The sequence below is a fragment of the Papio anubis genome, chromosome 1 (genome assembly GCF_008728515.1).
Source record: "Papio anubis isolate 15944 chromosome 1, Panubis1.0, whole genome shotgun sequence".
In the NCBI taxonomy this organism is placed as follows: Eukaryota; Metazoa; Chordata; class Mammalia; order Primates; family Cercopithecidae; genus Papio; species Papio anubis.
In genome coordinates this window covers 161039271-161050752 of record NC_044976.1, presented here as the reverse complement: position 1 = coordinate 161050752, position 11482 = coordinate 161039271, and positions in this window count along the sequence as shown.

Genomic DNA, 11482 nt, shown 5'->3' with positions numbered 1-11482 from the left:
CAGAGTGGGCCTGTCTCAAAAAATAAATAAATAAATAAATAAATAAAATCATTTATACTGTTTTTCCTCTTCCTGATGAAAAAAATAACATACTTTAAAAAAAAGAAACTGCCTAAGATTTGGGTACAGGCTGTAGCTACTACCACCTCCTGTTCAACCCTGCCCCCACAGTCCACGTTTCAACTCCAGTTTCCCATTCCTACCTTCACTCTGAAAAGTTAACCTGACTACCCAAGTGGCTGATGGAAGGTAAACAATAAAATTCATTTCACGCAAAGTAAAAAGTTAAATGATTACAGGTATACAACCTGCTTGGACCAACCCCTTTATGTGAATATGAAGGTAAACATATAAGGCTTGGTAGGGGAATAATGGTTTACTATTAGCACACATCCAGGCAAGTTCTTCAATTTCTAGTTTTAGTTATAAATAAATAAAAATTTCCTAATTTTATTCATAAATGGTTGTTATTCTGAATTGTATTTCAAATGGCTGTAATTATTCTGGATTGTGTTCACTAATTTCAATAACAAAATGGTTTACAATCGTGCCAGGAGGCAGTGATGGCTCAAGCCTGTAATCCCAGCACTTTGGGAGGCGAGACAGGCCGGATCACGAGTCAGGAAGTTGACTATGCATCCTATTTGCTGCGGTGAAACCCGTCTCTACTAAAATACAAAACCCTTGGAGGCTGAGGTGGTGAAGCCTGGTCGGCTACTCGGGCTGAAGGCAGAATGAAGCCAAGCCGGGAGGCGGAGCTTGCAGTGAGGAGCTGAGAATCACGGCCACTGCCTCCACCCTGAGGTCGACACAAGCGAGACTCTGTCTCAAAAAAAAAAAAACAAATCTGGTAGGAAAAAGAGAAAAATACAGTAAGAAGGGAGGCGGCGTTTTAAATGGTTAGTAAAGCACTAGAGTATTTCTTCTGTTTTTTTTTTTTTTGAGACAGAAACTCTCACCAGGCTGGTGACTCCACCTCAGTCACGCCATTAACCTCCAATGGCACCTGGAACTTCTGAGGCATCTCTCCAACCCCCAACATTTCTTAATGAGAGCGGTTTCTGAATAGTCTCGATCTCTGTTTTCTGTGATCATAGATCTCAACCTCAAAATGCCAAGTTAAACTTGACTATTTTTTTTTTTTTTTTTTGAGCCAGTCTCACTGTGTCTCAGGCTGGAGTGCAGTGGTAGCGATCTCTGACTCACTGCCGAAACTCCTTTGGACGTTCTCAGCCTCCCAGAGTAGCTGGGACTACAGGCATGTCCCTTCACAGCCCGGCTGGTTGTATTTTAGTAGAGGCGGGGTTTCCCCATGTTAGCCAGGATGGTCTCGATCCTCTCCTGACCTTGTGATCCACCACTTCGGCCTCCCAAAGTGCTGGGATTACAGGCTTGATATTTCTTCTATTTTTAAAGAAACCTTTTATTTTGGATTTGTGAAGGACTAGGTCAGCACATTTTTAACCCACTAGGCTTTGTTGTTGTTGCTGTTGCTTTTCTTTTCTTTCCCATTCCAGCTTTCATTTTGAATAATCTAAAAGTAAAGTGTTTCTCATATGGCAAAAGTTAACATTCTGAGCTATCTAAATTCTATAAAGAATATCATTTTGGATGCCACAAGCTTTCGCCTTTTCAAATTCTCAACGTCAAGCTATAATTTTCCTCTTCTAGTTTTATCCAGAACCTTTAAATTAACAGCATAAGAAAGTAAACAGGAAGTTACATTTCTCTGATGTAGAAAATTAGGAGGAAGATGGGGAACAGATGAGAAAGCTAAATCAGGGAAGGACGCCACCATGTTTTGTTTCTGTTAATCAAATCATACATTCAAAATCCTCCTGGTATCCTAACTAAAAAGATAAAGTATCAAAAAAAAGTGTAATATATTTTTCCAGCCTTCCATAGGTCATAATGAAAGGAACAAAATGACTGTTGCCTCTGATGCACTGATGGTTCAAAATCTATTTAAAAAGAGGTTCATGAAAGTTAAAGCATAGCTCCTAACTAATGTTTCAAAGGAAGATTTGATTTATATTTTTAGAGATTTAAAAAGAAAGAAAATTCAGCCCATATGCCACAATTAGTTCAAATACCAACGTGTTTGAAACGACAATGACTGTTTCCATAGCAAATATGATACACAAAGATAATAGATTTTTGCTTTGTTTTTCTGAATGATATTAGGAGCCAGTTTTGTTAAAGAAGCAATCAGGACTAAGTCACTTAGTTCAGTTAATTAGAGCAATGACCTCCACACTCTGGGATTTCACAGTGCAACCAAGTTTCTTTTTTTTTTTTTTTGAGACGGAGTCTCGCTCTGTCGCCCAGGCTGGAGTGCAGTGGCCGGATCTCAGCTCACTGCAAGCTCCGCCTCCCGGGTTCACACCATTCTCCTGCCTCAGCCTCCCGAGTAGCTGGGACTACAGGCACCCGCCACCTCGCCCGGCTAGTTTTTTGTATTTTTTAGTGGAGACGGGGTTCCACCATATTAGCCCATGTTGGGATGGTCTCGATCTCCTGACCTCGTGATCCGCCCGTCTCGGCCTCCCAAAGTGCTGGGATTACAGGCTTGAGCCACCGCGCCCGGCCGCAACCAAGTTTCTTAAATGAATGAATGAATTGGAGAGAAGTGAATATAAGGGTATTATATTTCATTTTACTAAAGAAGACTACACAGAAGCTCAATTAGTATCTACAACGACTATCATTTCATAAGAGAAAGCATTTTAATACAAAAGAGCAGAAAGAAAATTATCTCATAATAAAAAATAGTCCTTCAGAGGAAAAAAAATCAGGTGTATTAAAAATCACTATATATTCTCAGAATAAATTTTAATAAAACATAATAGCTCTGTGTTTAGGAACCACTGGGAACCACTCAGTATAGCATTAAGGAGATCAACTTTCCATTTTTAATTCCCATGTAAGCTAGTCAAGTTATATTGATCTATTTCATGGCCCTAGAATGTGTTGTCAGTATGTATTTTTTTGTTACATGTTAATTCACTGATTCTTTCATCTATTCAAGAAATACTTGCTGTGGTCTATTATGTATAAAGCACTGCTAGTGAAGCAGAATAAGACTGTCTTTTCCTTTATGAAGCACAGAAAGAATTACAATTCAAGACAAAACATACCACAAGACAGCACAGATATATCAGGGAGCCAAGAGTGGGGCAGGGAAAGCTTTATGGAAGAGGGGGCATTAAAATCATTATTTAAAGATGAGAAGTTTGCCATAGCTCATGTTGGGCTCATGAATGGCATTATAGAGAAAGGTTAACAAAGGCCAAACCAATAAGCCTTAGAAAGGCTTAAATATGTTGAAAGTCCTTAGAGTCGTTTGGCTTGATATATACAGGAGGACACTAGGGAAATATGAATGTAAAGATAGGATATGTTGTAGAGGATCTTCAAAGTCAAGGCAAATGTTTATATCTGGTAAGCAATGCATAGCCACTAAGCTGTTGAGTGAGCAGTTGAGTTCAAGTGCAGGAACGATTCCTGAACTTGAATTCAGGAACCATGAGTTTGAGCATCAATTCTGCTCTTATCATAAAATCTTAAGGAATTTCCTCAGTCTTTCTGAGCCTCCATTTTTCATGTATAAAATGAGGCTAATCTCTATTGTTTTAAAAAACGTTTAGACAAATTAAATTTAGCAGAGTTTATTTGAACCAACAAATGATTCATGAATCAGATCAGCACCCTAAACCCTTAAAGGTCCACAGAGTTCCACTCAGCAATGTGGGCAGGCAATATTTATAGACAGAAAAAAGAAAAAGTGACATACAGAAATAACCTGATTGGTTGCAGCTTGTAGTTTGCCTTATTTGGACATGTCTGAGCCTACTGCAGCTTGTGATTGGCTGAGAGCTTGGTGGCTATGATTGGCTGAGATTCAGTTACTTGTTACAAGAATATACTCTCACATTAGATTGCAGTTTGTTTATGTACTAAATTAGGTTGCAGTTTGCTGTGTATGGAGGCAGCCTTCGGCCAAATTTAACACTACGTTACATGCTATTTTATGATTAAATTAAATAAGATTCAGTATGTGAAAGGCCTAGCACAATCTCAGACACATGGTCTGAAATCACAAAAGTTTGCTGACTGAGTATTTGTTGAATCCTCAAAGTTTGGTTTAGGAAGATTAATATGTTAAGGTGTAAGTTCAAAAGAGGGAAGCAGTGGGAGTATGTGAGAGGAAATAAGACATTTGTGGGAATGGAAAAGAGTACATGGAAGTGAGAGATATTTGGATTGCTTGCATGGGGTGAGATGAGAGAAAGGGGGAGCTCAGGGATGACACATTTTAAGCAGCGAAGGGTGTCATTAGTAGAATTTGGGAGACTGGGACTAGAAGCCAAGTAAGAGGGAAATCTCATGAGTTTGTTTTTGATATGTTGAATTTGAAATCCTGGACTATATCTGGGTTAAAATGCTCAACAAGCTTTAGGAAGCTACTCAGGAAAGGGATCAGGAGCTGAGATTCAGATTAGGTAACCACCTGCATAGAGATGAGAGTTGTAGCCGGAAAGAGATCATTGAGAGCCAAGTTGGGGACAGTAAAGGACAGAGGGAAATAAGGATGGAGAGAGTTGAGTAGCTGCCCTGCTGGGAAGGCAAACAAACAAAGGAGGTGAAAAGGGCAGCCGAAAAGGGATTTGAAAAGTGACAGAAAACCAGGTGCCTAAGGGAAGGCCCTGGAACCAGAGAGAGAAGATAGTTTTAAGAACTCCAGCCTGGACAACATGGCAAAAACCCATGTCTACTAAAAATACAAAAATTAGCTAGGCGTGGTGGCAGGCGCCTGTAATCTCAGCTACTCGGGAGACTGAGGCAGGAGAAAATCACTTGAACCCGGGAGGCAGAGTTTGCAGTGAGCCCAGATGGTGTCACTGCACTCCAGCCTGGGTGATAGAGAGACTCCATCTCAAAAAAAAAAAAAAAAAAGAACAAAAGGACACTCATAAGAACTACAAGCTATGGAGGCCAAAAAAAGAGCAGGAGTACAAAAGTCACGACAAGGAGTTGTTGTAATAACTTTTGTGAGAACAGTCTCAGTAGTATGATGGCAGCAAAAGCCACATTGCCAGGAAAGACTGAAAAGGTTAGTTTCAGAAATATTAGTAATTTATATTTTAAGTAAGTAAAAATGAGAAGGGGTGTGGTGACTCAAGACTGTAATCCCAGCACTTTGGGAGGCTGAGGAGGGAGGATTGCTTGAGCCCAGGAGTTGCAGGCTGCAGTGAACTATGATCAGATTGCTGCACTGCAGCCAGGGTGACAGAGTGAGACCCTGACTCAAAAAAGAAAAAAAAAAAAGTAAACATGCATACATGCATATAAATCAAAATGAATCAAAAGCTATCAAAGTATATAAAGAAAAAATTGAGTCTTTCACCTACTCTAGTTTCTTGTGTATCTTTCTGAGATATTCAGATATTTATATATTATAAATATATAAACATATATATTTTTCTTTTTAAAATTTCTTTTTTTTTTTTGAGACAGAGTCTCGCTCTGTCGCCCAGGCTGGAGTGCAGTGGCAGATCTTGGCTCACTGCAAGCTCCACCTCCCGGGTTCACGCCATTCTCCTGCCTCAGCCTCCTGAGTAGCTGGGACTACAGGCACCCACCACCATGCCTGGCTAATTTTTTTGTATTTTTAGTAGAGACGGGGTTTCACCATGTTAGCCAGGATGGTCTCGATCTCCTGACCTCATGATCCGCCCACCTTGACCTCCCAAAGTGCTGGGATTACAGGCGTGAGCCACCACGCCCGGCCTAAAAATTTTATTTTAATAGAGACAGGGTCTTACTACATTGGCCAGGCTGGTCTTGGCCTCCTGAGCTCAAGCGATCTTCCTGCCTCAGCCTCCCAAACTGTTAGAATTACAGGCGTGAGCCACCATGCCTGGCAATTTTTAACCACCATACTAAAACATATTATTGTGCATTTTTCTCTTTTTACTTGACCATTTGATGTCTTGGAGATCTTTCCATATGATGCAATGGATCCCTGTGTATAGCATGACTGATTTGATCAAATCTTCTCTACTGATGGACGTTTGGGTTGTTTCCGTTAAGAAGCTGATAAAAAAGGCAACATCTTCCTGGTTAACTAGGTGGCACTCTGGAATGTTAGACCTTGTTGGCTTATATGGTAGGACTACTGTATTTACCAACAAACAGCTGCATCCATCTCCTTCTCTCTAGAGTCCTTCTGTTTTTTATTTGGTCTCTACCTTTACTGGAGGATCCCATTTTCTGCTGTTACCTCCCCTTGCCTTTTTATACAATCGCATCTTAAAACTTTCTGGAAATGAAAAAGTAACTACTGCTCTAAAGATTTAAATCCTGAATACTAGGCAGCTGACTGATGTAACTTTCAGTTATAATCTAATAAAGTATGTGGATGTCATTCTCCTATCGTAGACTATTGGCAATGAGGGTACTTTAGAAGGTGCCTGGTTCTACCCTGTTGTTTTATTGCAGGGGAAACCTGAGAGGAGGGAGGTGGTACGTGTTTCCTCAAATCACACGGCAGATATAAAGAGCAGCACTGGAACCCAAAGTCCAGGCTCCTAGCCTAGTGCTTTTTCTGTTACCTCCCAACACTCTGACCTGCCTTCAATGATGTTAAAAATAATAGAAGCGTTGCCCATTATTGGGGCTAAGGGTCTTGGTTTGAGTAGGGGATTAATCAAGGAAAAATGTTTTAGGGGTCCGGGAAAATATGGTGCTATACTTGGACACCTGAGAGCCCGGTTTCTCTCTTTGGTTCAGACACTGACTCACATTGTGACTCTGCAAAGTTACGTGGCCTCCCGATGTGTCAGTCATTCCAGCCACACACTTGGCATCATACTACATAGGCCTTGCTAGAACTGTTGTGAAGGTTGATGAGGTAATCCTTATAAAACTTTGCTAGCTATTCCAATGAAAGTCATGAGTGTGTCCAGAAATGATAGACTGTCAGATATACAGCACAGACTCTTGTATCTCATGTCAGTTTATTAGAGGCGGCTATACTTCAACCAAGTGAACCTCTTATTGTCATCAATTTGCTTAGCATTCTTTCTCCCCTCTTCACCCCCACCCTTGGCCATTCTTAATCTGATTGATTTGAAGTTTACTTATTCTAGTCCCTTGAGTTTCAAAGGAACATAAGGTCTTCACCACTTACAATCAAGTCCTCTGCCCCTTAGTTTCTCCAGCCACCAAATGAGGATGATAATAGGGGCTGTGGTGGGTATTAAATAAGTTACTATAGGATAGGGACTGCTACATAGAGAGTGCCAATAACTGTTACCTGCTATTAGTATAACTAATTGAAAGTGAATGATAGTGCATGTATATATGCCTTCTATTTAAGAAAATGTGAAGTCTTACTTGTAGTGGTTGCTAGTTTAGTACTTCTTTGCTTCTGAGGGGACACACTGAAGACACCTATAGGTGAAGTCACAAGGCTTCTAACTTATGGAGATAAGGACATGACAATGAAGGAGAGTTGGGCTGCTCAGGCCATAAGGTTTCCAAGTTTTCTTACTAAAACTTTGCTTCTTCAGCTGTCTGTTTAACGTCGCATCCTCAGCACCCAGGGGCTCTATCAGTACTGGCTGATGAATGAATGAATGAACTTATGAATCTATCAGACAGAGAAATAGAGGATCTCCAGATGGAAGAAAGTCTGGCTGGCATTTTGAATTCTCCAGGAGAGAAGAGAGAAACACGTTTAAAACAGACAGAAGGAGGGCTGTCTGTGTGGGAATAAGGGTAACGTTGCTCAATGAACTGAGCCCCTAGGCCTAGAGATAAAAAGTAGAGGGATAGCTGTGCAGTTGGACAAGCAGGTCCAGAGAACTATTGGGTTTTGTTTTGAACAAAGTCAGATATCTTAAGGGGAAGTGGAGAGCATTTCTTTTCGACAGTGATATTCTGCAGAGATTTCCAGTTTTTAAAAGGATCATTCTGAAGGTGACACAAAGAACACCCTATTAGAGTGTCTGTCTCCCTGAAAATGAATCCTTCTTCTTTGTACTCAGGGTGTTTTCCTTTTAATAATAGCCTCCTACTATGACCCCAAGTTGTTTCATAGCCTCCCTGAAAGTAAAAGCTGCTCATTGTTTAGGTATTTTGTTTTCTCCCATTCCTAAACACACTCCTTCCCAATTGGGGTTCCATCTCTACTAAATGCATCACCATTGAATCAAGGGACAAGTTGGAGCAACTTACTTTGTTTCCTTCTCTTCTTCATTTAGGTTGAAATAGTTTTCAATGAAATCCAACAAGTATTTACCCAGCACCCAATGAGAGCAAACTACTGTGCTAGGTCACATGTAACATCAAGGTGATTAGGCATGGTTTCTGGCCCTGAGAATCTTGTATTGGCTTGCAGATTATTATAATGACTGGTAAAATGTTTCAGTATCTCTCTTCAACCTTTCTGGGCTATAGGTTTTTCCTAACATGATTTATGTGCTCTAGAATTCAGTCAAAGTTGCATTTGAGAACATTAGATTAAACAGATGTCTCCAAGAAACCTTCCCAATCCCTCCACCTATATTTGGTCTGCCTGCAAGATTTTTTGGTTTGCTTTTTGTTTTTGTTTTTGAGGTGGAGTCTTGCTCTGTGACAGTGGCAGTGATCTCAGCTCAGTGCAACCTCCGCCTCTCAGGTTTAAGCGATTCTCCTGTCTCAGCCTACCGAGCATCTGGGACTACAGGCGTGCACCACCACGCCCAGCTAATTTTTGCATTTTTAGTAGAGGTGGGGTTTCACCATCTTGGTCAGGCTGGTCTTGAATTCCTGACCTCGTGATCCACCTGCCTCAGCCTCCCAAAATGTGGGGATTACAGGTGTGAGCCACCGCACCGGATATTTTATTTTATTTTATTTTTTTGAGACAGAATCTTGCTATGTTTGCTCAGGCTGGAGTGCAGTGGTGCAATCTTGGCTCACTGCAATCTCTGTCTCCTAGGCTCAAGCAATTCTCGTGCCTCGGCCCCCTGAGTAGCTGGGATTACAGGTGTGTGCCACCAGGCCTGGCTAATTTTTATATTTTTAGTAGAGACAGGTTTTTGCTATGTTGCCCAGGCTGGTCCTGAACTCCTGACCGCAAGTGATCCACCTGCCTCAGCCTCCCAAAATGCTAGGATACAGGCATGAGCCACTGTGCTTGGCCCCTGACTGCACTTTATATCTCTTACAGCACTTACCACTTTTACATTGTATTATAAATTTATTTATGTACATGTTAGCCTCCATAATGCAGAAAGAGAGCAGGCACAGGGAAAAGTGCCAGAGGAGTGGAGCCAGAAGACATATGCTTGAATTTGAAGCCGGATTCAGATATGAATCAACCATGAAATCTCGGCCATGCCACTTAATCTTTGCAATTCTCAGTCCTGCATCTAGCATTGGAAGACAATGATAATTCCTACTTCATAAAATAGATATGGAAATTAGTTATCATATGAACATGCTGTGTGAGCTGTTATCTATATGTTACTTTTATTATCCTCCATGTGATACAGCAAAGGGTCTTCCTTGCCCATGAGAAAAACTCTATTAATATTAATTAAATTATTGGAAAAATTACATCAACCACCCTGTGGCATATTATTCGTCTCACATTCTTTTCATATCCCACATTGTTAACAAGCCTTATCTGTTGTGCCCTACTAGGTTTAAGGAGGAGTGTTTACAGGGATTAAACAGAAACAAAGGGACCTGCTTTTTGACAGAGCTGCCCTCTGCCTTTACTAGTTGTGCAAAATAAGAGTAATTAAATTTTTTTCTGAGCCTTAGTTTTCTCATCTGTATAATGAAGATAATACAGGATTTTATAAAGATTAAAATTAAATAATGCTAGTACTTTGGGAGGCTGAGGTGGGAGGATCCCTTGAGTCCAGGAGTTTGAGCCCAGCCTGGGCAACATAGGGAGACCTCATCTCTACAAAAAATAAACAAAATTAGCTGGGTGTGGTGATGTGTGCCTGTAGTCCCAGCTATATGGGAAGCTGAGGTGGGAGGATTACTTGAGCCCGGGAGGTTAAGACTGCAGTGAGCCGTGATTTCGCCATTGCATTCCAGCAGGGGCAACAAAGCAAGACCCTGTCTCAAAAAATAATAATAATAGGCTGGGCACGGTGGCTCACACCTGTAATTCCAGGGCTTTGGGAGGCTGAGGTTGGCAGATCACCTGAGGTCAGGAGTTCGAGACCAACATGGCCAACATGGTGAAACCCCATCTCTACTAAAAATACAAAAAATCAGCTAGGTGTGGTGGGGCACACCTGTAGTCCCAGCTACTCAGGAGGCTGAGGCAGGAGAATTGCTTGAGCCCTGGAGGTGGACTGCACTGAGCTGAGATCTTGTCATCACTCTCCAGCCTGGGTGACTGAACAAGACTCCATCTCAATAATAATAATAACAATAATTTTAAAATAAGATTAGATAATGTATTAAAATGAGATGTGAGGAGCTAGTGATTTAAGTAAGCTCAGTGTGTGTTAACTTTGATAATATTCACATGTAGTCCATTAATTGAGCAATTATACTATGGGGCTGGGTACTGTGTAGGTGCTGGAGATATACCATCATCACGTCATCAATGGGAAAAACAGACAAGTAACTGATGATTGCCACACAATGTGACAAATGCTATGACAGAATTAAGAACAGGGTGCTCTGGGAACAACGGGGGAGGCACCTATGTGACAGCCCTGACTGGAAAGTTGTCAGCAGCTATCAGGGAAGGCTTCATGTAGGAAGTGACCACTGTGGAGTTTGAAGGTGCAGTAGGAGTAAGCTGGGTGGACAGAGGAACCACCCTGAGCAAGGAGGTAGAGATCTGAGAAGGGATGCTCATTGAAGAAAATAGCAGTTCTGACAAAATGAAGCTATAAAGGCCTGCAGATGCCAGGTCACAAAGGGCATTAGCTTGCTTTGTGAAAGAATTTATGCTCTTTTCTGAGCGAATGGGGAGGCGTTGATGGATGTGTTCCCATCCCAGAGATAAAATTTAAGTGGAGAGCACTGAGTTAAGAAAATATCTCGATATCATGAAATTAACACAGGTTTGGAGCCCCCACAGATCCTCAGTGGTTAAGTTCCATGTATGACCTAATCACATCCACCTCTCTTTCGTGGACAATCAGCAATGACATCTACCTCGCGAGGGCTAAAGTGCAGGTCAAGTTCGCTGCAAAGTGTGTGTCACATAATGAGCATTTTAAATAAATATCAACTCTTCTAAGAAGCACTAAGTAGAATATGAAAGCTATTGCCAGGCCTCTCCCTCCTCCCTGTCTTCCTTTTCCTCTCTCAGCAGTGCAGGCAGCAGCAGCCAAAAGCCAGGGACGTGGAGGATGTCCACTCAAGCGAGTACTCCAGAGTGATGATTAAAAGGCAGCCGCCCCGAATCCCGGGCGCGGGCGGGGAGCTAGGCTGGGCATGCTCAGTGGGCCGGCGA